The sequence below is a fragment of the Physeter macrocephalus genome, chromosome 6, assembly GCF_002837175.3.
Source record: "Physeter macrocephalus isolate SW-GA chromosome 6, ASM283717v5, whole genome shotgun sequence".
Classification (NCBI taxonomy): domain Eukaryota; kingdom Metazoa; phylum Chordata; class Mammalia; order Artiodactyla; family Physeteridae; genus Physeter; species Physeter macrocephalus.
Genome location: NC_041219.1, coordinates 57,557,944 through 57,582,782, shown reverse-complemented (window position 1 = coordinate 57,582,782; position 24,839 = coordinate 57,557,944). Strand labels below are relative to the sequence as shown.

At 48.7% G+C, this 24,839-nt stretch overlaps 1 protein-coding gene across 8 annotated transcripts in view; it reads left to right on the top strand.

The window, feature by feature from the left end:
• ANO2 (anoctamin 2) overlaps window positions 1–24,839 on the top strand; it is a 299,540-nt gene that overhangs the window by 165,855 nt on the left and 108,846 nt on the right. The window lies entirely within an intron of this gene.

Sequence of the window (24,839 nt, the reverse complement as noted above, 5' to 3'; positions counted from 1 at the left end):
CCTTGCTGCGGGCCGGGCACTGTTCTCAGCACGTTGTATCATTTTATTCTCGAAATAAATTTATGAGGCTGGTGCAGTTTTTCTGTAAGTGAAAACGAATGAAGAAAGTTATGTCCACAGCTTAAGTCGTGGGCCGGAGGTCACCCAGACAGTGAGTGGTGGGTGGATCTGGGACTCCAACCCAGGTGAGTCTCTGACAGTCTGGGCATCCAACCGCTATGCAAGGATAGATCGAGAAGTGGCCCTTAGGGCTGGCAGAGGCAAATCCATGCCTGTATTTGCCTGAGCTGCTCATACACTCTTCCTCACGTTTCATTTTCTCTGGGTGGGCCTCCAAAGTACGGAGGTGACTGTGAGTCGTATTTCTGAGTCTTACGGTGGCATTCAGACGTCGAAACAGAGCTTCAGGATCTGTGCTGTGATCTGTAAATACTCGCAGTGCCTGTGAGGTGGGGGGCTCCTCTTTGGCACCGCCGGTCTCCTCTGAGTGCCACCCTCTTTTGAAACCAAGAGTGTGTGTGTGTGTGTTGATGTCTTTCCTAATCTGGTTCCTGAAAAAATTCAACGAGATCGACAATCTGTTGTTTTTACACGTGTCTTTTCTCCATCTTGGATTCGAATTAAAATTTCATTTAATTTTACATTCTTTAAGTTGGAACCATTCATGTTAACATGCAAATTTATTCAAGCACCAATACGGAGAATGTGGTGTTTTTAAGCCCAGAATACTAGCTGTCTTTCTTTCTTTCTTTCTTTCTCTTTTTTTTTCCTTTAAGAAAGCAGGACTTAGAAGAGAAAGGGGGTGGCTGTCTAAGTTATTATTTCCCTAGAAGAAAGTAAGTCCAGGACCGCCAGTTATTTGGGGAAAAAAATGAATTCATTCTTAGGAAAGAGTAGTCATCACGATCACGCTCATCAGAGAGCGAACATTTTGTGTCCTGTCGGGTTTGGCAACCCTGTGCGACCTCCTTTCTCCACCCCGGGGCCGTATACGACGGATAATTTTATGGAAGTCACGTGTAACCTTTAATGGCCGCCGCCTCATTTGATTTTAATTCCATAGACGGGAATGCCGAGGAGCTGGAATCGCGTACGCCGAGGCTGTGGTTCTGGCACAAGCGCTGCTTGGATAGATTATATGCACGATAGGTCAGATAACTTGCAGGAACCATGAGTAACTGAAAAACATCTGAATGCATTGTGAATGATACGTATGTTTATGTGTTAGCATTCATCATCTATTTTCATTACACGGTTGAGAATGTGAAGCTCCAAGCGTCTGATGCCTTACAGGCACTGGGGGGAAAGTGACCTTCCCCAGTGAGCAGTGTAAGATAAAAAGGGCCTGGAATTCGATTGTCAGCATCCTGCTTGTGTTCCCTCCACTCTGTTAATATTGGAAATGCTTCTGTTCTTGCTGTAAATCTAGCCAAGGGTGGGAGATGAGGGAGGAGCACATGCTGCTGTCTGGTGGGAGCGATGCTTCTCTTGCCTGCTGGAAGAGTTGAGGTCAACGCCCATGGCAAAACAGGGCTCTCGGGTTGGGGTATCTAGCGAAGGCACAGTCTTCTGGGAAACAGACAAGGACCAAGAATCAAAGTCTAGATGATAGTCTGGGATGTGCTTCTTCCATCCCCGAGGCTCACTTCGGTTCTGCCTTCTTTGTAACCCTGAGGCTTCATGTCCCGTCTCTCTTTATATTCCTTCCTCTTGAATGATAAAGGCTACCATTTATCGAGGCCCAGATGGTAGAGAAAATTACCGAAGGCCACATAGCTAGTTGTGGGAGAGCTAGCAGTCATACGCAGCTCCACCTCATCCCCAAGGCCCATGGCTTCTCAAAACAATTTCTTTTAAAGATATCAAGTTCATTTTATACAACTTCTTTAGAAGTGATTTAATTCTCAGACCATAACATTCACCCATTTAAATGATACAATTCGATGGTTTTGAGTATATTCACAGTTTTGTGCTGTCATTCCCACAATCTAAGTTTAAAATATTTTTATCACCTTAAAAAGAAACTCTGCACCCTGGGAAGCAAGTAACCTATTAATACTTTCTGTTTCAATAGGTTTGCCTCTTCTGGGCTTCCATGTAAATGAAATCACGCAAAATGTGGTATTTCTCCTCTTTCACTTAGCAAAATGTTTTCGTGATTCATCCATGTTGTAGCTATATCTGTTCTTCATTCTTTTTTATTGCCAAATAATATTCCATATTTGGGATATACCCAGTTTTATTTGTACATTCATCAGTTGATGGACAGTTGGATGGCTTTCACTTTTTGGCTGTTATGAACAATGCTGCTATGAACATTTGTGTACCAGGTTTTGGGTGCATGTATGTTTTCACATCTTTTGGATATATACATAAGAGTAGAATTACTGGGTCATATGGAAACTCTATGTTTAACATTTTGAAGGACTGCTTTAATAGTTTTCAAAGTGGCTTCGCCATTTTGCAGGCCAACCAGCGATGCACGAGGGCTCTTAATTTCTCCACATCCTCACCAACACTTGTTATCTGTCTTTTTTTTTTTTTTGCGGTACGCGGGCCTCTCTCACTGTCGCGGCCTCTCCCGTTGCGGAGCGCAGGCTCCGGACGCGCAGGCTCAGCGGCCACGGCTCACGGGCCCAGCCGCTCCGCGGCATGTGAGATCGTCCCGGACCGGGGCGCGAACCCGCGTCCCCTGCGTCGGCAGGCGGACTCCCAACCACTGCGCCACCAGGGAAGCCCCTGTCTTTTTTATTTTATCCATTCTAGTTGTGTGAAGTGGTACTCCATTGCGGTTTGGATTAGCATTTTCCTCATGACTAGTGATGTTGAACATCCTTTCACGTGCTTATTGGCAGTTTTTATGGCTTCTTTGGAAAAATGTCTATTCAAATCCTTTGCTCATTTTTAAAGGTGGGTTAATTGTCTTTTCATTATTGTATGAAGAGTTACTTATATAATCTGAACACCAGTCTCTTATCAGATAATATGATTTACAAATATTTTCTCCCATCCTGTGGATTTTTAAAATTTAAGTGATGATACAGTTTGCTGCACAAAAGTTTTTTGATGTAGTTCAATTTATCTGTTTTTCCTGTTGTCGTTTGTGCTTTTGTGTCATATCTAAGAAACCACTGCTTAATCCAGTGTCATAGAGATATACTGCCAGGTTTTCTTCTAAGAATTTTACAACGTTAGCTCTTACATTTAGGTCTATGATCCATTTTGAGTTAATTTTTGTGTGTGATATAAGTAAGGGGTCCAAATTCATCTTTTGCATGAATATTTAGTTTTTCCAGCCCCCTTTGTTGAAAAGATTGTCTTCTCCGTTGAATTATCTTGTCAGCCTCATCAAAAATCAATTCACCATAAGCGTAAGGGTTCATTTTTGGGCACTCGATTCTATTCCATTAATCTATACGTCTGGCCAATACCACATTGTCTTGATTAATTACTGCACCTGTGTAGCAAGTTTTGAAATTGGAATGTGAGTGAATTTGTGCTTCTTTTGCAAAATTGTTTTGACAATTCTCGGTGTCTCGCATTTCCATATGAATTTTATGACCAGCTTGTCAATTTCTGCAAAAAAAGCAAGATGGAATTGTTGATAGGGATTGAGCCGAATCCGTAGATTAATTCAGGCAGTAGCACCATCGTAACAATGGTAAGTCTTCTAATCTAGGAACGTGTTATATCTTTCCATTTCTTTAGATCTTCTTTAATTTCTTTCAAAAATGTTTTACAGTTTCAGAGTACGGGTCTTGCCCATCTTTCGTTAAATTTGTTCATAAGTGTTTTATTCTTTTCCGTGTGATTGCAAATATAATTGTTTTCTTAATTCCACTTTTGGATTGTTCATTTGCTAGTATATGGAAATATAGTTGATTTTTGTGTATTGATTTTATATCCCACAACTTTGCTGAGCTCATTTATTAATTTTGGTAGTCTTTAGTGGATTCTTCAGGGTTTTTTCTATTTATAAGATCATGTCATCTTGAAGAGAGAGAGTTTCACTTCTTCGTTTCCCAGCCTGGTTGCACTTTTCTCTCTCTCTCTCCATCCTCCGCCCCTTCCCCCTTTTCTTCCTAATTGCCCTGACTAGAATCTCTTGTACAATGTTGAGTAGAAGTGATGAGAATTGACCTCCTTGTCTTGTTCTTGATCTTAGCCTTTCACCATTAATTAGGATGTTAGCCAGCTGCGACCTATTGCTCTTTAACTCTCTCTGTAAGGCTCCCCGAAGGAGAATTCACGTCACATCACCAGGCGGCCAAGCCCATCTCAGGTCTCTCCCGTCTCTCAGCCGTCACACGGGGAGATTGGATTGTAGCCTCTGCAGTTCTGAGAGTCGGTACTTTTCTTTGCTGATGTGAAAGAATCATGTTGGTCATTAGTCCGTAACTTTGGGGGACAGGCAGTCTCTTATTTATTTTAGGTGGTGGCAATTTGGCCACTTTAATATCTGCTGTTATGATTTTCAAGGGTGTGGGCGCAGAGAGGATAGTAAAATAGTGAGGTTAGAAGTGATATTTATGGAGTGCTCACTCTGTGTGGGTCTTTACAGGTTTTATTTCATTTAAGTCTCAAAGCCATTATTATTTCCAATTTTATATGTGAGAAAACTGAGGCTTATTTATCTGGAAAGAAGCAACTTGCTCAGTGCTTGCATGTGGCCAGACGGTCTGACTCAAGAGCAATGCTCTTGATCTGTATGCTCCTCTGCCTTCAGAGTGTTTGCCCCTCAACAGATCCTCAGACACCTGTGAAGAATCATGGTTGGTTCTCTTCCTTATTCTAAAGGCAGGAAGGAACGTGGTATGCGTTGGAAAGAAGGGTAGGAGACAACCAGCGAGCCGACATGTGCTTCAGTGGTTTTGTGTGAAGTTTGGCGGGCTGACGCTGTATTTCCACCGAGGACGCCAGTGAGTAGAATTATTAGCTCAGTTTCCAGCAAAAGGTTCAACAGGCAGTAGGGAGCGGTGGGGACTATAAAAACACAGAGGTGCGTTGTGTTCCCGAGGAAGAATATGGAGCTGGAGCTTCTAATACGAGAATAGCCTTGTGTTATTTATTTATTTTTTTCTCTCCTGGATTAGTTGGAGTCTTTTCTGGAATAGTCTATCCTGGACAGATTTGCAGTTTGCCTCACGTTTCCCTCCAGGGCGAGATTTTTCTCTGCTCATACGAGAAGATGAAGCTCTAAGTTGGGAACAGCTGGCAAGGTGCTGCGGCTGCGGGATTGGGGGGCGGTCCTGATCGCTGCCTCTCACCCCCTGACCCTTCTCACCCCCGCCATAACTGCCCGCCTGTAATACAATTCGTGCCAGTGAGGATGTCATCAGAAAACAGAGCTCCTGCCCCATAGTTCCAAAGAGGTAACATAATCTGAGGAACTAACTGTAAAGCTGTTAGGATCGGGGAAATCAAGGCGGACGGGCTGGTGGGGCGAAGCAAAGGTTAGCATCGGGCGGGGGCTGCTCCCGTTCTTGGGACTGGAAGGACCGGGAGCGAGGTGGTATACCACCAGAGCCCGGTGGGTGCCCTGCAGGAGGTGCAGCTCTTTCTGGAGGTGCCCTCTGCAGCAGGTGGGGGCGGGGTGGGAGAAACGCCCTGAATTTCCCCCTCCTGCCTTTGAGTCGAACGCCAGCGCCCCCCGTTGGCCAAATCGAACCGCAAAGTCAGTTGATAAATCATTCTGGGAAATGTGGTCTTTAGGGTTCGGCACCTGGCAGCGGAGCGGAGCAGCGGGGCGGAGCAGCAGGGGGCAGAGTGGCAAAGGACAGTCATAAGTCAGCACCACTTTGGGACCTCGTAGCCACTGATGGATCACTTGCGCCGGGCCCTCCGGCTGGGAGTCGAGAGGCAGCCGGAGGGTAAAAACGTGGCAGAAAGCGCAAGAGTGCTGCCCCCCGACCCGAGGAGCGAATACACGCGCGGCCGGGGACTCGGACCGTGTGCCCAGGCTGTTGAGAGGGTTCACGTGGGGGGGGTGGGTGTCCTCTGGTGTGAGCACGTGGGAGGGCGCCTGTGTGTGCGCGTGCGCGCGTGCGCGCGTGATGGCGCCATCGGAGCGACACGGCGGGGGGTGGGGGGGGGCGGTCAGATACCCGAAGGCCGCCGTGAGGAGGGAAACCGTATTTTTGTGTCAGGGAGCAGGGAGCATGGGACAAGCTGGGGAAATGGCACCGGTGGGTCCTGGGAGAGTCTCTTCTACGAAACCTGCCACTAAAGGGACTTTAAAAGAAAATCCCACTGAACTCGTCCCAGGAGCCTACCTCCCGGGACTTGCCGTTTCTCCAGGACGGGCCTGGAGCTGCCTGCGACGCTGCATTTGATGAACGTTTCACGGGGAACCGTCGCCAAGAGGAGGCCCGTGGATGGGCGCGTGTTAACTGCCTGCTCAGCACGCCGCCCTGGGGACAGTTATTTCAAAACGAAACTCATCGGAAGCTAGAGTATTGAGACACTCACGACACAGGCCCCGTGGACGTGTGGGGTGAGGGCCTTTGCCGGGAGGCCGGACGACGGCAGGAGGAGGCTGGGGGCTGTCAGAGCCGGCGAGCAGGGCTCAGGGTTCCCGTCTGGGGGACCGAGGGGCGTTTTTCAGAATGTCCTGTGGAACAGAGCTCCCTCTGGCCCTCTTCTGAGGCACTAGAAACCTCATGACCATTGGAGGGTCAAAAAAAAAAAAAAAAAAAATGCTTCTCCATAGTTCTCTCGGCCTCTTCTTAGGGATGAAGAAGGTTACTCATTGGCAAAGGGAAACCGGGGGAACAGAAAGGGACTCGGTGGGTTGAAGCATCACGTAGCAAGGAGCTGAGGTAAAGCTGGACCCTGGGCCCGTTTCCGGGAACGGTGAGTGCGTCGGTGCCCGCGGCCTCTCCTCCTGTTTATTCTCTGCCGGTCCGTGGGCTCCCAGCGTGAAGGCTGAGCTCTGAACCTGGGGGCCCGTCGGGGTCTCCATCCTCACCCACAGTCCTCGGGAGCCGACGGAATAACCGGTGGGGAGGTGGCCGAAGGGCAGCCAGCGGGGCTGGGCCCGTGGCCCTCGACCAGCCCCTGGACGGGCCAGCACGGGCCGAGGCCCGGCCAGCTCTGAACCCTCTGCCGCTTGTGCCGCTTGCCCCGAACTTCGCACGTTCGCTGAGAGGGACGGTGAAACAGGTCGCTCTGTACGGCGCAGCCCCCTGGGTGCGGCACAGCTTACGGAGTAGAACTGCTATTGAAGGCCGCCCCCAGCAGTCTTATGTACTCGCTTTTTAATTTATTTTATTGTATTGTATTTTATTGATTTGTTTATTGATTGATTATTAATTTTTATTCATTGTTTCCAGTTCTGGCTCCTCCGTTTCTGTCTGTCTGTCTGTCTCTCCGGCTCTCATTCTGCCATCTCTTAGGGAGTGGCCCCCCTTCGCACCCATGGTTCCCCCCCACCCCTCCCCGGGGCATCCTCACCCGGGGAGATGGGTCAGTGAACCAAGCAGCAGAGAAGTGGGCGTGGCCGGGGACTGGGGAGTCACCCGTTTGACTGCAGAATGGGGGCACCGTCTTAGGAGGAGCTGAGGACTTGAACTGGGAACTTCAGGGTTCGGCCTCCCTCTCCCTCACTGAGGGGTCCGGCCCCAGGCAGGCGGGGACGTGTGGACCTTGCCGGTTGCCTCCGGGAAACAGCTCCAGACCGGCCAAGGGACGGAGGCGTCTCTGCCACAGCAGCCAACGTGATGGGAGTGGAGCGAGCAGAGTCCCCGGAAAGCCCCCGGGGACGCTGGCTGCCACCCCGGGAATCAGTGTGGAAGGAAGTGAGGAAGGATGGAAGTTTCCTAAGAAGGAGCCTCTCTGCACAGAATTTAGCACTGGCGGAAGTGGGGTTGAAGGCTAAGTTGGTGTGTGGCTACGTTAACATTGCAGGGGTTTTACTTATCACCATATAAATTATACATGGGAACATTCTTCTCAAGAGAAATCCCACATTACAGATAAAACACCAGTCTCCCTGGACTGCATCTCTCCCAGTGTTAACTGTCCCCCTAGAGAGAGCTGCAGTTAGCAGCTTGGCTTGTCTCTTTCCAGACCTTTCCTTATGCACTTTTATTCTTGTATGAACCTGTGTTTGCTTTGGTTATGGGTTTCTTTACACACACACACACACACACACACACACACACACACACACACTCACATTCAGGAGAGAGCCGCGAACAAATGGTCTCATTATGTCAAGGAAGTTTCTTAAGTCAGGAAGACTGTTTCCCAAACTTTGCCCTCCCCCAGGGCACTCCAGGGTGCCACAGGGAGACTCACAAAAGTCGTGGCATTTTTAAACACCTTTGAGGGCACTCCAGCAGTACCTGGCATCTGTCAGACACAGCAGGAGCCACCACCCCAGCAGGGTCAGCGTTAAAACGCAAGACACGCCCACCAGCATCACCACGTCTTAGAGAAGCCGAGTTTCCTGTGGCAGCAGCACAGCTTCTGCACAAGGTTATGGTGAAACGGAGGATGCAAATGTGAGCTCCGAAGGGAATCCCGGGAGGGAGGAGCCGGATAGTGTCCTGCAATTGGACACATCCTTTTAGGTGAGGAGTTAGGGTGAAGAATGAAATAAAAGATCAGTTTTTCTTTCAATTTCTGTGTATTTTTTCCTAAATGGCTACTAGGCTATCTGGACATAAATACTTATTAAGTTATTTGGACTTGACTCCTCCCTAAATGGAACCTTTAAGTCTTTTTTTTTTTTTTTTTTTTTTGCAGCCGAGGGGCATTGTGTAAACATGACCGAGCTGTTAAGGGTACAGGGAACTGAGAAAGTTTGGGGACTCCTGCTGGGTAAAAGCTTTCTGTCCATAGAGGCTTAAGAGTGAAGGAGACGCCCAAGGGCAGAGAAGTTTAAAAAGATACATAGAGGGTTTCAAAGACGGCAGAAATTTACTTGGGGGCAACACTCTGTGGCAAAATGTGTGCCGAGGAAGTGCCGGGTGGGCTAGCTCCTTGCACACTGGCTCCTGGGCTCCCTACCCACTCCTCTCGTGGGCCTCGGAGGGGTCTGCCCCAGCATCTTCTCCCTCTATCTCTTGACTATTTCTCTCTCTTTCTCTCTGCATGTGTGTGTGTGTGTGTGTGTGTGTGTGTGTCTCGTGGGCCTCGGAGGGGTCTGCCCCAGCATCTTCTCCCTCTATCTCTTGACTATTTCTCTCTCTTTCTCTCTGCATGTGTGTGTGTGTGTGTGTGTGTGTGTGTGTGTGTGTGTGTGTGTGTGTGTTAGGAGGGGACTGACAGTTCCGATTATGGACATCCTTTAAAATCCATGAGATTTAAAAATAAACCCGACAACTCCTTATCCAGAAGACTTTGCTTGACTTAACAATCTCCGGGTGGCTCCGGCTTCACAGAGAAGGATGCCAGAGGAGCGTAGACCGTGCCCATAAACATCTCCCTTTGTGGAGCCTGTGAATTATCCATTCCAAGGAGAGACTTCGCAGGTGGCCCAGGCCATCAGATGGCGGGGGCCCGGGGGCTCTGGCCCTCTTCAACTGACAGCCCATTCTCAGCAGCAGAAGTCCTGGCTAAAATAAGACTTCCTCCTATGCTCAGTGTGTTCATTTCTACTGGCCTGCGTCTATATTAAGACATTACAAATAAGGAGAGTCCCAAGGCCTGGGTTACGGTGGAGAAGCTGGAGGGAGACAGGCAGCCTGGGAAATGAGAGCGCAGGGGGACGGGGTGGGGGCTCCGAGCTAAGGCTGGGCAAAGTCACCATGGTATTTCAGACCAGACCCTCATGGAAAACACAAGGCCCAAATACGTGCAAGGATGGGGAGTGCTGGCAGAGCCAAGTGGCTCACAGAGGCCAGCACATACCACTGGGCTGTGTGATGTTTGCCACGATTGACTCGCAGTTTGGACTTCTCTTTTCTCGTCTAAATGGTTTTTCCGTATACGGCCTGAAGCGTGTAAATTAAATCTGTCTTTTGCTGCCCGGCCAAGGTCATTATTTCATGTCCCTAGAATTCCCTGAAGCACACATGAGCCTGTCAGGGTCCTTTGCTCTCTTGCCCTTCATGTGCCAGAAAAATCAAAGTGTTGGTTTAAAAAATTCCTCCGGGGTCAGAGGTGTTCTGACTCCGTGTGAGTCTTTGACATGATGTCCAGAAAGGAGCTTTCAAAGAAAACAGGTGGGATGGCTCTTTTGTGGATGGAGAGGCTTCCAGACTGTGCCCTTTTAGCACTGATCTCCTGAGCTAGTGAGGTCGCAGGGGCCTCCGTCTCCGTACGCCACTGAGGCCTGGCGGCCGGGCTCCAGCTGGTGAGCAAGGGTGTCTGCGCAGCACCTGCCCCATCGCCCAGTGGACGCAATGTTCTTATAGACATTACTTTCTTAACTTTCACGAAGAGTAAGGAACTAGGAAGAAAAGCAAAGAAGGTCCTTACTTTAGGTTGCTTCAGATGCAGATCCTGAGTCAGTGATTCACGTGCAAAATTTATTCGGGGGGGTGGGGAACCCCGGGAGTGGAGTGGGACAGTGACAGAGAAGAGAAGGCTGCGAACAAAGGGCACATCGTCAGTCATGTTACCGCTGTGGGCAGCTGGCTCATCGTGTCACTGAGGAATTCTGGGAGCTGACCTAGAACGTGCACGTCGCAGTGGTACGGCCTGAGGGGTGAGAAGCTGGGTATATGCTAGTTCCACCAGTCACCACTGAGGGAGGCTCCGTGTGTGTGTGTGTGTGTGTGTGTGTGTGTGTGTGTGTGTGAATTCCCCTGCACTTCTGGCCCGCTTTGAACATGCACGTGAGCAGAAAAGCGGCGGCTCAGGCTGCCAAAGAAGTCTTCAGGCAAAGCGATCCAGAGGCTGGCAGCTGGAAGTTGGATCTCTCCGCTCTGTGGTGAGGCTCATGGAACTGTGGGGCTGACACGGGCAGTGTCAGGGTCCCAGGTCCTAAAGCGCTTCAGTTACGATCTAGCCAGAAAATCCAAAGCCCAGGAGTTCCGCAGAGGGCATTTCCGTACAGGGAAACTTAATTCAAAAGGTGTCAGGATTGCCGACAAGCTAAACGGGTGGTGAAGCAACACGGAGGTCAGTAGCAGCTGGGGCTGGGAAGCCAGGGCGGGAGATGGTGTCCCCAGAGCCCAGGGCCAGGGCCACCTGGTGGGAATGGAGCCCTGGCTGAAGCTGTGGGCTAGGAGATGCCAGCCAGGGAAGGGCAGGCCGGCGGGCACCGGAAGGATGGAGGGGGTGCAGCCACGGCGTGAAGCAGATGGGACAGACGGGGAATACTCTGGATTCTCCTTTCCATCCACCTGCCCGTCCCCCTCCAGTACCTCCCATCGGCTGACTCTGGCCGGAAGCCAGTTGGCCAGGGAGTCTGGGAAACGTGTCTTCAGGGAGCGCCGCTCCTGCATTGTGAATTAGAGGAAAGAACGGGCAGATCTGAGAGGAAGCAGGAGAGGACCGGCACTGCTCACAGCCCTGACAGAATCCCACGCCTTCCTCTCCGAGTTCCACCCCTCTGTCTGCTCCGTGACTCTGTTGGGTTTGTCACCCCCAAAGCAGGATCTGGGAATGTCTAAGGAGCTTGGAGGGACTCCATTTGGGGAAGGGATGGGTGATCAGTGGGGGGACACACTCTGCACCCTTGTTTGCCCCTGTTCTGAAGTTTCCTGGGGCCGTTCCTATGCCTTTTCTTCTCCTGTTCAGCCACAGAAGGACCTTCAGTCCCTTGCCTGCCTCCTGGGGGTCATTGAGGAAGCACCGTATCTTTTTAGTTATATTGTAATGTATTTGACGTGTAACATTGTGTAAACTTCAGGTGTACAGCATGTTAACTGGACACACATATATCGTAACATGATTGCCATTGTAGCAATAATTAGCACCTCTGTCGGGTTACAAAATTATCCTTTGTTTTCAGCGGCTGGAATCATTGAGTTCCAGTCTCTTAGCAAGTTCGATGGTTATGATACACTATTGTTGTGTACACTCACCGTACTGTGCGTTAGATCTCTAGGGCTTATTAACTATGCACTGCCAGTTTGTACCCTTAAACAGCATCTGTCCTATCCCTCCACCCCCATCCCCTGCTAACCACCATTTTACACTTGGTTTTTATGAATTTGCCTCTTTCAGATTTCACATGTAAGTGATACCATATAGCACTTACCTAACTTCGTCTGACTTATCTCACTTAGCATAATATGCTCAAGGTCCATCCGTGTTGGCACAAATGGCAGGATGCATTTCTTTTTCATGACTGAATACTATTCCACTGTATATATTTATATATATATATTCCATTATATATAGATGCATGTAATATACATATTATGTATATTTCACATATTCTTTATCCATTCATCTGTGTAAGGGCACTTACGTTGTTTTCGTGTCTTGGCTGTTGTCAGTAATGCTTCAGTGAACGTGGGGGTGCATATATATCTTTGAGATTCTGTTTTCATTTCCTTTGGGTATATACCCAGAAGTGGCATTGCTGCATCAGATGGTAGATGTATTTTTAATTTCTTGAGCAGCCTCTGTATTGCTTTTTACAGTGTCTGCACCAATTTACATTCCCACCAACAGTGCACAAGGCTTCCCTTTTCTGCGCACCTTTGCCAACAATTGTTATTGCTTGTCTTCTAGATGGTGGCCATTCCAGCAGGTGTGAGGTGGTATCTCATTGTGGTTTTGATATAGGAAGCACCACATCTTGAAGGCACCCTTTTGTCTGTTTAATTCTCCCTTAGGCTTGCCAAGGTTTGGTTTTTGCTCTGTGTCAGTGAGGTAGGTTTGCCTACGTTTTGAAGGACATGCTTCAGAACCTGGAGCATGCTGCATTTTTTTTTTTCTCTCCCAAGTTATTGCCGTTTGGACATGTTGGCTTTTATCTGTTCAATGAGACAAAATGTCAGCATTACTAGAAAGAGCAATCTGAATAGATGCTAACCTTTTCTCTCCTCCTCTGCCCACCCTGAGAATTCCCCATGCTTTCAGTGGTTACTTCATTCCCTCTCCCAGCCTCCTGGACAGAGGCATGTGCACGTTATTTCAGATGGGGCAGCCCAAATGAGATTTTCAGGACTAATTATGCACGAGGTCCACAGCAAAGCTGATGGCAGTCCCCACTTCTTTGGTTACCTCTCTTGAGTTGGGTTCACTTAATAGCCTGGACTTAATACATAATACACCCAAGAACGTAGTGATCCCTATTTCTATTTTTTTAAAATCTAAGATCAGATCACTAGGTGTATTTAATATCCATAGGCTACTACCTGCTATGAGAATGACATCCCGCTATCCCAAGCAGGCCAGATCTGGAGTTCAAGGTGAAATATACCCTGGAATGGGGTCAGTGGAGGTGCCAACCCAGAGGCAAAAAGAAGTAGAGGCCCTTTAATTGGAGCAGTGAACAGAGGCTGCTAACTTACTTACATGTCTTACACTGTCTTCACATTTGGAGAGCTAGGAGCGGAGTGACACAGGGAAGGAGGTGATCCATGATTTAATGGGCCTTCCATCCCTGTTATCTCTGTAAAACAAACTTCTTTGAAGGGAGAGGCCCCAAACCCACTCCCTTTGGGCCTTTCTTGTTTCTGTTATCTTGGCTTCCAGCTGAAATCCCTGAAGTGTGTTCAGAGGAGAGCCTCTGAAATGCAATCCCATATCTTCCGGGCTTACTCGGGCGTTCCATTTCCTCTGACAAGTGAACACTGGCTTGTCCTCTGACTGGCAGGAGATGAGAAAAGGTAGAACAGTATCCCGAGCCTCGAGGGATGCCCAGGGCCTCTCGGCAGCTCCGCACTGGTCCTCACAGCGGTCAGGTCCTTTCCCAGTGCTGGAAGCTGGCTGCAGCACAGCCTGAGCTAAGTGCTGGCCTTTGCAAAGGGACAGCTCTGCCCACCAGTCATTCCTCATCCACAGATTGTCCAAAGTCAGTTCCTCGTCTGGGAGCTGCTGTTGCTTTTTTTTTTTTTTTCCAGAAATCCTCATGTTGTCCCGGCAATACCACATCCAGGATTTTCTGCATCAGGATTTTACTTCTGCTTGGTCTAGCTAGGGCTGGTGGGCCTGTACTGAGGATTTCCATGGCGTGTTTCGACCATTTACCTTCCTGTGGTGGAGCGACATAGCCCTGGAAGGGTTAATACCCACCCAGGGCCAAGCAGCCCTGCTCCTCAGTGGCCCAGAGCTTGCTCAGCTCTGGGACCGTTGGACCCAGCCTCGTGGGCCCCCAGGAAGGCCAGACGAGGTGGTGTGCAGTTGACATCCAATTCATTTTTATTATAAAGGTGCACAGTCTACCAGCCAACTTCCATAACTTTTATTCTGAACTTGGGTATCTGCATTGCGTTTAGAGGATTTGCAGCAGGACGGTTGCCCTGGAAATGTACTCAGCCAAATATTCTCACTCCTCAGGGTAGGGCACCTCCCATCCTGGAATCTCAGAGACCTTGTCTATAAACATGAATGAATGAATTCTCCCAACACCACGGTGTGCTCTTTGCCTGCCAGCTGGATTGTTCTAAGGGAAGTGACCAGCTCGGGGGCCTGTAGTGAGTCATGAAAGATCTCGCTTGGAACTAGAGAGTTTGGACTTCAGGGCCCTGGGTGGAGTCAGGGACCGCTCCGGACTCTTCCACCCCCAGTACTTGGAGTGTCAGGGTCGGGGGTCGGCAGTCAGCACAGAAACTCTGGGGATGCCTGGCTGCCTTCTAGCTCAGCACCTCCTCCTTCAGTGCCTTCCTCACCAGCCCCCTCAAACCATGGCTTGGTCAAATTAAGTAACTTTTGTTCTTTCAGTATATACAACTAATATATGCTAAATGTAGAAATTCTGAAAAGGGAAGTATAAAGAAGAAAAACAATTCATCCAATTTTTCATCTCCCAGAAAACCTATTGTAATCCTCTTTTTATTTTTATTTTTTTAATTTTTACTTATTTATTTATTTATGTATTTTGCGGTACGCGGGCCTCTCACCGCTGTGGCCTCTCCCGTTGCGGAGCACAGGCTCCGGACGCGCAGGCGCAGCGGCCGTGGCTCACGGGCCCAGCCGCTCCGCGGCGTGTGGGATCCTCCCGGACCGGGGCACGAACCCGCGTCCCCCGCATCGGCAGGCGGACTCTCAACCACTGCGCCGCCAGGGAAGCCCCCTGTAACCCTCTTTTTAATGGAGATTGTCACATGGTTGAAGAAGATCAACTGTATATTTAATTTTATATTATGATATTTGTCAGTCTGAGAACAAGTCTCAGTCTTATTAATACCATTCTTGAGCATCCTTTCAGCGATTGCCTGATATTTCATCAGATGGATGCATTATAGTTTTCTTAACCTTTCCTTACCGTGTAGTTAACGTAGGATGAACATACAGTTTTTTTTCCTGAAACTTGGGTTATTTGGATTAATACATCCTATGAACGTGTCATAGTTCTCTTAGTCTTTACCTTATGGTTGAACGTGTGATGACCATACTCGTGCTTGTTATTTCAGGCGGAGGAGGGTTGCGGGTATTTCAGGAGGGTTCTGTTAGTAGGAGACATTGCTGGAAGCTCAAGATCTTTACTCAGTTCCTGGTTTCCTAACTGCACGTGTTTGGGGGCTCGGTGAGGGAGCCGTGTAGATGCAGCCCTTGCACGTGACCATAGAGGCAGCTTTATCGTCATTGCCTGTCTTGCTGCTACCCAGTCGTTCACTGTAAGTGAGGCTGGGTCGGGTCGCTTAATTCATATGCTAGGACTCTTTCATCGATCGGGTACCCCTCTGGGAGAGCGGGGCGCCTTTGTTCTTGCATGTGTGGCGGGCAGAGCAGATGTTCTGGCGCATAGGTGGGTCATTCTCTTAGGCTCTGGGGTTCGGTTCTGGCCAGGGAGCCATTTCTCGCGTCCCGGGAATCGGTGGGTTACTCATATCAAATCCTGGAACTGTTCACATCTCCGACCCCACCGTTAAGGTGGAAAAATGATTCTGGGGCAATGGGTGGATCGTGAGTGGCTTCTCCAATGAAGATATTTCATCAGTTGAACTAAGGCCAAGTTTTGGCAGGGAAATCAGTGGGTCAAATCGTGAGCTATGGTTTTCGCTCCAAGAGGAAATGTGTCCTGGTTGGTAAATCATCACCCAAAAAAGCATGAAAGTGCTTGTGGTAACTTAGACTTCCGGAAGCAATTTAGAGGGCAAGTAGGGTCACTCTGACTTCCGAGAAAGGGAGAGGATTTCTTGTTGTTGAGGTGACGGTTTTTTTTTCTTCCAGCTTTCCGACGTGTACACACAAACAGTGTTGACCTATGGAAAATATTATTAATCCACGGAAGAGCACTTGATACGTACTTTAATACGATGTTCTTTACTTTAGTGCCATTTTTCATCTGACTAGGAACTCCCCGATAGTCACTTTATCTCCCTGTGATACCAAGGGTGGACCTTCCCACGGAAACGCAGTATTAGCCCCTAAACGGATCTAAGAGGGCTCTTGGGATGTGGAGTGCATTTGGTGTCTTCCCCATCTTTGCTTGTCCAATCGTATGTAGTTTAGGATAGTGGCTTCTTTTTCTTTTTCTTTTTCTTTTTTTGCGGCACGCGGGCCTCTCAATGCCGTGGCCTCTCCCGCTGCGGAGCACAGGCTCCGGACGCGCGGGCTCAGCGGCCACGGCTCACGGGCCCAGCCGCTCCGCGGCACGTGGGATCCTCCCGGACCGGGGCGCGAACCCGCGTCCCCCGCACCGGCAGGCGGACTCTCAACCACTGCGCCACCAGGGAAGCCCAGGATGGTGGCTTCTTATTACTTCATGCTGTGATCCTAAACTGGGCACCTTTGAAATTCAAAACATGTAAATTCTTACTCAGAGTTAAAATAAGTAGATCTCATTAAAACAGAAGAAGAGGAAGGAAAGGGAGGGGGAGGAGGAAGGACTATAGGTACCACTCATGGATAACAGCAAGCACCATATTATAACCCCATTCTCGGGAATTCCCTAGTGGTCCAGTGGTTGGGACTCCCAGCTTCCACTGCCGAGGGCCCAGGTTTAATCCCCGGTCAGGGAGCTAAGATCCTGCAAGCTGTGCAGCGTGGCCAAAAAGAAAAAAAAAATAACCCCATGTTGTTAACCCCATATTATAAAATAATCTCCATGTTTTTTAGCCTTTATTTCATAAATGGAGTATGGGAGCTATTGCTAGGTCTCTGGAGGCCCAGGTAACCAAACAAAGCTGGCAGTAGCACCAAGCCGGTCAGCCTCGGGTTGGCGGATGTTTCTCGGGCCTGGTGCCCAACCTGCCATGGCCTTAGCTCCAGCGGGAGGTCCCGGACCCAGCCTCCCTGACTTCTCCGTGCTTGTCTAATCCACGTTTGACCAGCAGGAAGTGGAGCGAGCCCTTACCTGAGGTTCCTTCTTGACCTTCCTTTGGCCTCAGAGCCTTGGACATGTAAGCGGAGACTGGGGACTGGTGTGAATTTGGCTAAGATGACTCTGTTTTTTAAGCCTTTGCTCATCCAGGGTCACTCTGGTGTGATCGGGTAGAGGGGCAGATGAGCCGCTCCGTGGGAGAGTGAGGAGGCTGGGCCAGAACCTTGGTGGGGCCCCGAGAAGCAGGGGGGTTCCTCAGGGTCAGCAGGCTCTGGGCCAGACCCCGATACGGGATCTTGTTTCTTCTGGCTTCAGCATCTTCCCCCCGGTCTCCTGGCTCTGGCAGAAGCTGGGAGCTGGCAGACAGAAGGGGGGCCTGAGGTGGGTCCCCAGGAAAATGAAATTAGTGTCTCTGGGCCCACTGAGCCCTGACAAGAAGGGTTGCCGGGGGACGCCGGCCCCCAGGCTTTTTTCGCCTACCTCTTGGATGATGGAAGAAGGATCCAGCCTGAGTTGTCCTTGTTTCAGATCTAGCAGCGGGGAGTTTGGCAGCTGGAAATCTGGCAGGTGGTCGGGCTGCCAGCGTGAGCCACGCCACAGGGAACGTGGTAACGACGGTTCCGTAAACGAGCCAGGATCCCGGTCCCCCGGGGCCCCGTGGCTCATCTCCCATATACTTCTTCCAGGAAACGCCGTACACCTTCCCTCTTTGTGCTGACCCCCTCGGCTGCTCGGTTCGTGCACTGTCACCACACTGGTCGTAATGGTGGCGCGCAGGGCCCGGGGATTGAACATCCCTTAACCACCTGCCAGATCTTCCCCAGATGGGAACTGTGCCTTGCCTCTCTGCTTTCTGCAAGCAGGTGTTTAAAGTGCTTTGAGACCCCAGGAGACCTTAAAATACCAAAGTTTATTTAATATCTATATCCTAGGGTTAAAAAAAATGAGTAAAACAAGAATAAATGCACGGTCAGTGACACCAGCTTTGAAAGACTCAGCTGTCTCAGCCAGAAGCCTTGGAGTCACCCTCAATTGCCCCCTTGCCCCCCCCACCCCACGTCCGAGAGCCCCGCATCTGTCAGGGGCCACCCGCTGAACGTCCCTTGTGTTTGTCCCTTCCTCTTCATCCTCTCACCCCATCTTCCTAGGCTACGTCAGTGACCCCCTAACTGGTCTCCTACCTCTTATCAGGCTCCCTTCCAGCCCATTCTCTGCGTCTGTGTCAGAGGGATCCGTCCAGAAGGCAAATCTGATTATGACACTCCCATGCTTAAAATCCTCTAATGCTCTGCAGAGTGTTTGGGATTATTTTCAAGCCTCTTGGCTTTACCCACAAGGCCCTACATGACCCACCTCTCCAACTTCATCTCCCACCTTCCCAGATGACCTTCTATGCCAAGCGTTGCCAAGCCACTCACAGGTCTCTGGGTGCGTCTGGCTGTGTCACGCCCTGGTGCCTTTGTACGTGCAGGTCTCTGTGCTTGGAATATGCTTTGCCCCTTCTTATCCAGCTCACTCCTTCTTGTCCTAGAAAACTCAGAATTAAAGTCACCTCCACTGGGAGCCATCTCTCACCCCCCCGGGCAGACTTAACTGTTGGCCCTTGTATTCATATCCTAGGGCTGCTGTAACAAATTACCGCAACCTGGGGGTCTTAAAACAACAGAAATTTATTCTCTCATGGTTCAAGAGGCTACAAGTCCAAATTAAGGTGTCGGCAGGGCCACACTCCCTCTGAAGGCTCTGGGGGAGAATCCTTCTTTGCCTCTTCCAGGTTCTGGTGGCTCCAGGTTCCTTGGCTTGTGGCCGCCTCCCCCTCCCCCTGCCTCTGTTTTCACATGGCCTTCTTCCCTGTGTGTGTCTCCTCTAAGGACACGGGCCAGATTTAGGCCTCCACACTAAATCTAGTAGGATGAGCTCATCCCAAGATCCTCGACTTAGTTTCATCTGCAAAGACCCTTTTCCAAGTCAGGTCGCATCCGCAGTTTCGGGGGGTCAGGGCTTTGGATATATGGTTTGGGGAGACACAATTCAATCTACTACAGCCCTGTAACACCTGGTACATGACCTTTAAGAAGGGAGTTTCCCAGAGATATTTATAAGCATTAATTGATATTCCTGTCTCTCAAGGTGAAATCTCAAACAGAGATTTCTCTTCTGTTTGACCTTGTGTCTTTGGCTTCTAGGCTGGCTGCATCTCAGCATGACCCTCTCATTAAAGTAAGAAATAGGTACCTACAGGCTGTTGGTAGGTCCCTTTCTTTAGCTTGAGCTGATACGGGCAGGTTTATAGGCAGAAACCTGGACAACCTCACCGCTGGGAAGCCCGTCCAGCTCAAGGAACCTGTTTCCGAAGTTTAGTTTGGGTTAGAGGTACGTTTTTAGGCTAATTGAGTTCAAGGAATACCCAGAGGAAGGCCTTGGAACATGACTAATCACAGGGAGAAGCCCAAACCCGTTCACCTACATTCTAATGTATATGGTCTTGACTATGATGATCATGTGCGCATTTTCTAAGTTCCCAAATGGCTGAAAGGTGCAGCAGTTGAACATTTCTGAGCGTGTCTGGGCTTTGCCTGGATTCCCCGGTTTTCAAATGAGAGCTTGGCTTTCATGGGAAGAGCTGGTTTTAGGGATTTAGTAAATTAAAGTGCCCTGCATTTATGAGAGCTACAGCTTTTAAACTCTGGGCCTCAGTTTTGTTTTGTTTTGTTTTCTTTAAACAGAATTGATAAGAATACAACTTCCAACTTCCTATTTTTTTCTCTCTGTCTGTGGTTAGAATTTGCCCCTTGAGTCCAAAAATCCCACCTGCCAATCAGTCTATAAATGATTAAAGTGGCCCCACTAGGTGCTGTAAACTTCTCCATAGGCCTGGATAGATAAAGCCATCTTTTGACTTATCTCATATCCTTTGGAAACGTGAAGCTTCTGTGGTTCAGAAGGTTTTGTCTTTGGTTACACAAGGATGTGAAAAGAATTTGGCAAGAGACTTCTAGCTCCTGTTTCACCACTGTCTTCTCTCTCTGAGGTCTCCTATCCCAACCCACGTTAATGAGGCTGTTTATGTGAAAGAACCTATAAAATCAAACTGCTCTTTTGGAAAAGGGAGGATCGGTTAATTCGTAATGCTGGGTAAGCTGTTTACAAAAGGCTTCAGTGGTATGGGTCGTCTCTGCCCTTTGGCACTGACAGAGAAGAGTCCTGGGTACCAGGCCGCCTTCTCTTTACAGAAGGGACGACACCATTAGCATCTCTGAGGAGCTCTTGCAGCCGACAGGACCTGGGCTCTCCCTCCACCGTAATCGCCCGTTACCCACTGGTCCCGCGTCCCGGAATCAAAGTCTCTGTTGTCTCGGGCTTTCAAGGAGGCCTTCCCATCTCTAGGAAGACTAATAATCACACGAACGTCACTTGCAACTTCTGCCCCCTTCTCGACACCTTCCTTCTTTCACTGCCTCAGCACCAATCTGCTGGCCATTACTCTTCCTCTACCATGGAATCCCCAACCCCGGATTCACAGCCCAGCACACTCAGCGTAAGAGATGTTCCAGGCCCTGCCCTCTAGCTCCGTTCCCACTCGTTTTGCAGTTTTTCCCAATTCCCAGCTCTGTTCTGGATCCCCTGGACCCTCAGCCTACCCCATCCCTTCTCCTCTGCACTTTCATCCATGACCCCTATACCCTCTGGCCCAAGATGTCTCCTGTCCTCACAGAACAGTTGGTCTGGGCCATGAGTTCTGGGTACCTGCCAAAGGCACTGGGGCTGTATCCCCACGTCTCGAATGAGGTCTGGGTGCCCCCAGAATTCCTCGCGGTCAGATCGCACTGATAGTACAGAGCGGGCAGGGAAGGAGGGCAGTGGTGATGGTAATGGGCTCACTCATTTGCCCTAAAAGTTGTTGCTTGCAGAAAATGTGAAGAGATGCTCGAGGGGCTTGGCCAGGTTGTATATGAATGCAGAGCCATGTAGGTGAATAAAGTTGGGGTGAGCCTCGTGGGCAAGGATGCTGGGAGGTGTTTCAGGCCCCCTCACGCTTCCCTGGAGGCTTCTGGTTGGTCGCTAAACGCGGGGTTGAGTGGGACCTGAGTCTGGTCCAGCTCTTGATCTCTTTCAGGTTGTCAAAGTGAGGAGGTTTAAGTACTTAGAAGGAGTTGACATGTAAAATATTTTGACAAAGAATACACTCAGGAGGAGGAGGAGGACCACTGACCGGAAGGGCACCCTCCCCCCTCTTAAAGGCACATGACCCAGAAGTTGCGCGTGTGAATGCCGTTCGTCTCCCATGAGCTGGAGCTCGGGCAGGGGCCCCTCCGAATGGGAAGGGAGGCTGGGGAGTGTGGTTTTTATTCTGGACATCCATGGACCCAGCTAAACCCAGGAGCTCTGACACTGTGAGACAGGAGAATGGATCTGGGGAACAGCCGGCAACCTTCGTGGGCCACAATACAGTCAGTTAATACCCAAGTGGAGACTCTTGGAAAAGCCAAACTAAAGGGGGTTCGCAAACGGTCTCAAGTGACGGTTTGTGGGATCATTTATTCAGTGACTACTTATTGAGCACCTGCTATGTGCCAGGTACAGTGCTGGGAGCTGAGGGTGCAAAAGTAGGTAAGAGACGTGCTCTCTGCCTTCATGAAGCTTATAGTCTGTGGGGAAGACAAACTTTCAAAAAGGAAACGGGTAAATGCGTAGAAAAAAGGGAGCTGGAGCTGCCCAAGGCAGTTGGGGCCTGGACAGCACAGACTGTCTTAAATTAAACGCAGACTTCTTCTCAGGGCTGGACTTGAGAAGCTAAAACATCAGAACTGAAGAGGAAAAACCAACAGTTATGATAGGTTTTAGAGAATTCCTGTTAATATCTACTTAGGAAGCCACAGAGTGGCCAGAAACAATAGAGCCAGAATTTGTAAGAATTCCTAGTTGTTTATACAGTCTTAGGCATGGATTATGCAGATGTACTAGTGTGTGAATTGGGGTTCGCAGAAGTGACCTTGACTTACACACCCCTCCGAGGACCAGCTCTGATAGATGATCGCATCTGGCCGAGGGCTCTGCCTTGGCCCTCCCCTTGTGTGATCCCCGAGGGTGAAGAGGGAAGCCCGCACTGCGGTTCTTGGCTGGGGAGCCGAGGGTTGGAGTTCTGGCACCCTTGCATCTTCGCTGTTTGTTTACGGTGGGTTGAGTTTACTCTCTTTTCTCTCTGCCCTCCCTTTTATTTTTCTATCCTTTTTTTCCCCTCCCTTCTTCTCTCTTGCCACGAGCAGAGGACATTAGCCGACGTTTGCTCTCCCCTCTATTAAAGTTACACTTGTTTGTAAGATAACCATCTACATATCACACACCCAGAGTTCACACCCTAAAAGAAAATATCACTTCAGAATCTCCATTCCCAATAAAATATGCCATACGTGCCTACTAAGTGGGCCTCGTAAATCACTAACTTTTAAGAAGATAAAGTGTCATGATTTTTTTCAATGAAACTTTGTTGAATTCCAGCTATATAAAAGCAATAACGATGAACAATCTGTTAGTGAAATTCCGTTTCTTAACCAAAGGTACGATGTTCCCAGAAATGACAGGCCATTGATATTCCAATCTCAATTACTTTAAGTAGGTAAGTTTTGAAAACATAACCACCTTCATAAATGTATTTTTCAAATAATACTTGTTACAATCTAAGGTTTCTTTGCCTGTGGTTCCCTCATATCTGAATCTTGGCAGACTCAGAAGTGGAAAGGTTTCCTCTAAAAGCACAGAACACATGGGTTACCATTGAAAATATGTATAAGAAATATGTGTAGGATGGATATCACACACACACACACACACACACACACACACACACACACACACACACACATTCCTGTACTTATTCTTGCTGGAGAAACTTTGGGGGTTTCCAAGGGCAGGATCAGGTCCAAGCGGTAAAAGTTTCAGGGAAGACAGATTTCAGATTCCTTGGGGAAGAACTTTTTTAACAGTCAAATCTGCCCACCAGCAGAATTGGCTGCATCACACAGTTCAGTACAAGGCTGTTTTTTTTCAAGAACTTTGTAAATACCAGAAGCTTCCAATGACAGGATTGTTATAAAAAGAGCATTATTTTATGCCTGCCCATTTAAAAACCGTGCTATTATAAAAAGGAGAGACAGAGCTGCTGTCATGGTACATGGTGAGTGTGACTTCCTGAGCTGGGTGTGACTGGTCGGTGATGTCGCAGAAGCCACATGGCCGGGGGCGGAGACAGGTTGTGATGGATGCTGATGGCAATCTTGGTACTGCAGGAGTCGCGAGGGGTCGCAGACATCTATGTATTCCGGCAAGTAGCTAATGCTTTGAAATACTTAACTGCAATTCCGCAAATGTATTACAGGCCACGAATCCCTCCTTTTTTTTTTTTTTTTTTTCCTCCAACCTTTTGGCTCTTTTGGATCTAAGACTGAAAAATTCCAAAAAGAGCATGCATCCTTGTCAGGTTAGATCCTGGGCTTTCTGAATAAGTAGTCTCCCATTGTAGTGAGCTCCCCACCTCTGGAAGTGATCAAGTAGAAGGCTGTTGCCAGAAACATTAAATGAGGACTGTCTGCTTTGAGGGGTTAGAGGAAACTAATAATTTGCTTTTAAAGTTACAGTGAAGTCTAAAGAATAAACGAATGAATACCTGTATCATCATGGCACAGTTGTGCGGTAAAGGACGTTTTGTCATATTTGCTTTAGATCTTTTTTAAAACATGTCATTACAAATACGAGTGAAGCATATGTATGTATAGTCCTTCTCTTTACACTCCTGGTCCTTCTCTTCCTAGAGGTTACTAATATTCTGAACTCTGCATTTACCATTTTCATGGATATTTTTGTGCTTAGTAAAAGCATACACGCACCCAAATACTCTATAGTATTTTTTTGCATGTTTGTAAACTTTATCTGAATGGTATCATACTGTGCGTGTTATTTTCTTGCTTGTTATTTTGCTCAGCATTGTTTTTAGATAGATTCACTTCCATATATGTAGCTCTACTGCATTCATTTAAGCTGAATTACCGTATTCCTTAGATTAGCATCCCATCATCACCTATCTATTTTCCGGTTTAAGGTACTGAGGTTGATTCTTCATTTTTTGCTACCAACGATGCAGTTATGAGTCCTCTTACCCATGCGTTTGGGAGCATTCATATAAGAATTATGTAGGGATGGAATTACTTACTCTTCTTTTTTTTTTTTTTTTTTTTTTTTGGGGTGCGGGGCCGTCACTGCTGTGGCTTCTCCCGGTGTGGAGCACAGGCTCCGGACGCGCAGGCTCACGGGCCCAGCCGCTCCGCGGCATATGGGATCTTCCCGGACCGGGGCACGAACCCGTGTCCCCTGCATTGGCAGGCGGATTCTCAACCACTGCGCCACCAGGGAAGCCCGGAATTACTTACTCTTAGAGGACACACATCTTTACAGGATAAAGTCAAATTGTTCTCTAGAATGACTGAACTAATTTATACTCCTACTAATT